Source organism: Coenobita brevimanus, chromosome 52 (assembly GCF_032717465.1).
Source record: "Coenobita brevimanus isolate Jiangsu-jjx chromosome 52, ASM3271746v2, whole genome shotgun sequence".
Lineage (NCBI taxonomy): Eukaryota > Metazoa > Arthropoda > Malacostraca > Decapoda > Coenobitidae > Coenobita > Coenobita brevimanus.
This window is the reverse complement of record NC_137005.1, coordinates 36,760,940-36,763,890: the sequence shown is the minus strand read 5'-3', so window position 1 is coordinate 36,763,890 and position 2,951 is coordinate 36,760,940.

The window sequence follows — 2,951 nt, the reverse complement described above, 5'->3', positions numbered from 1 at the left end:
ACACACACACACACACACGACACTAACTACCTCACATGCACCCTACCTCTTCCACACACACACACACACACACACACACACACACCTCTTCCGTACACAACCAAAGCCATCATGAGTGAGTTTCCTTGTTGCAAACCTCCGAAATAGGGAAGCTCATTCCTGCAATTGAATATAAAGGATTGCACATTTTTCCTGAGGGTAGCTGAGAGGTGGAGTAACAACCTGGCCATTGACGCCATTTTATATCTTTAAAGCTCTTTTTACCTTAACTTGGCCCAGATTTTCGTCCTTCTGCAGGTTATTTCACGTAGCTCAGCGGCAGAAAAAGACAATACTCCGGCTCTACATCCTTTCCACAGCACTTCTTTGTGACTAGCAACCTATTCTAGAGCCAATTGTACCTTTAAAGTTCTTTTTACCTTAACTTGGCCCAGATTTTCGTCCTTTTGCAGCTTATTTCACGTAGCTCAGTGGCAGGAAAAGACAATCCTCCGGCTCTACATCCTTTCCACAGCACTTCTTCGTGACTAGCAACCTATTTTAGAGCCAGCCCACCTTTACAACTCAGCATTCAGGAAGGGGAGATGGTAATTTGGGGCCAGGTAGGAGTGAAAAGGGGATAGGCAATGTAAAATATCCATAGCCTCACTCTTAACTCAAAATACATGAAGTTCAATGTTTACCTTTATTATTATTATTATTATTATCATTATTATTATTATTATTATTATTATTATTAATGGAGGACACCTGTAGTCTAGGGTATGGATTTTTCTTCTTATATATTTTCTTTTCTTTTTCCTTCCTCTGTCCATCTCGAAAAAAAATATGATGCTGGTTTTTATATACTTTTCTTAACATTTGCAAGACTGGCTGAAAGAGGGAACAGATTTTGACTATTTATATCAAGGTGCATGAGTGTTGGAAAGTTTATTATTATTATTATTATTATCATTATTATTATTATTATTATTATTATTATTATTATTATTATTATTATTATTACTGCTACTACTACTACTACTACTACTATTGTTGTTGATATTGTTACTCTTATTTCTCTTACTAGTAGTAGTAGTAGTAGTAGTATTGTTATTACTACTACTACTACTACTACTACTGCTGCTTCTACTACTACTACTACTACTCTTATTGTTCTTATTATTGTTATTACTACCGGTACCATTTTTATTATTATTATTATTATTATTATTATTATTATTATTATCATTAATCACCTTCATATTTTAGTGTAGTTACGGAAATGATGACATGCGTATATGTAATCTTTTTATAAATATACGTTTATTACCGACTCTTCTTTATATACACCTAATATGTATGTATGTATGTATGTGGACCTGTGTGTGTGTGTGTGTGTGTGTGTGTGTGTGTGTGTGTGGACCTGTGTGTATGTATGTGTGGACCTGTGTGTGTATGTATGTATGTATGTATGTGGACCTGTGTGTATGTATGTGTGGACCTGCGTGTGTATGTATGTATGTATGTATGTATGTGGACCTGTGTGTATGTATGTGTGGACCTGTGTGTGTGTGTGTGTGTGTGTGTATGTATGTATGCATGTGTGGATGTGGATGCGACAGGAATCGTTAGGAGACACACACTGAGGTGGTTTGGCCATGTGGAGAGGATGGGAAGTGGGAGACTAACGAGGAGAGTGTATATGAGTGAGGTGGAGGGGGGGAGAGGGAGGGGGAGACCAAGGATGATATGGAGGGATGAAGTGGAGAGGTATATGAGAGAGGGGGGTGTGAGCTGGGAGCAGGGCAGTGAAATGGCAGGGGACAGGGCGACATGGAGGCGATATGCTTGTGGCCACCCCTTACGAGATTAAGGCGTCTGACAATAGATAGATAGATAGATAGTAATTTAGGCTGTGGTTAGGCTAGGAAAATCTAAGTTTAGGTTAGGTTAATTTAGGTAATTGCTAAGCTATGTTGTGTTCATATAAATCAACCTAAAATAACCTAACCTAGCCTAATCTAACAAAAATAACCTAAAACAACCTAATCCAACATAAATAACCTAAAATAACCTAACCTAGCCTGATCTAACTTAAAATTAACCTAAAATAACCTAACCCAGCCTAATCTAACTTTAAAAAACTAACCTAACCTAACCCAGCCTAATCTAATTTAAAATAACCTAAAATAACCAAACCTAGCCTAATCTAACTTAAAATTAACCAAAAATAATCTAATCCAACTTAAAATAACCTAATCTAACTTAAAATAACCTAACCTAGCCTAACCGCAGCCTAAATTAACCTAACCCTTAACCGTTCCTAATTTAAACTCATTTCACGAATTCACTAGGGACTTGAGAGAGAGAGAGAGAGAGAAAGAAAGAGAAAGAGAGAGAATTATTAGTGCTAGTCACAGTATATTAATCAACATAAAAATACTCCAAACTCGTAGACAAGAGTGCTATTTTCTCTATTTCATTTTTAAAAGCAACTTAATGAATGCATATATACAACATGAATGTATTAATGTATTAGTCTTGAAGTGGTGACATGTGAAGGTGTGGTATGACAAATCCCAGTTCCCCAGTAGGCTTATTATATTTTTCTTTGTGTGTGTGTCCAAGTGGTGACATGTAAAGGCGGGGGACTATACTTGTAATAAATCTTTGTCTCCACAGCGGGGCAGAGCAAAGTGTACACGCTTAAGTCCAGCTCTGAATCCCTGTTTTTTGTGATTGGCATTGATGGCTTCCCGTGTAACTCTCCTATTAAGCATCTGACTACAGTAAGAGAGAGAGAGAGAGAGAGAGAGAATTAACACTAGAATATGGTGCTCGTCACGAAGAAGTGCTAGGGAGAGGATTTAAGTGTAATATTTACGGTATAGTCTGTCACTGAGCTACGAGAAATACAATGCAAAAAGACGAAAAATTCCGCCAAAATAAATGCACTATAGTCAAGTCTA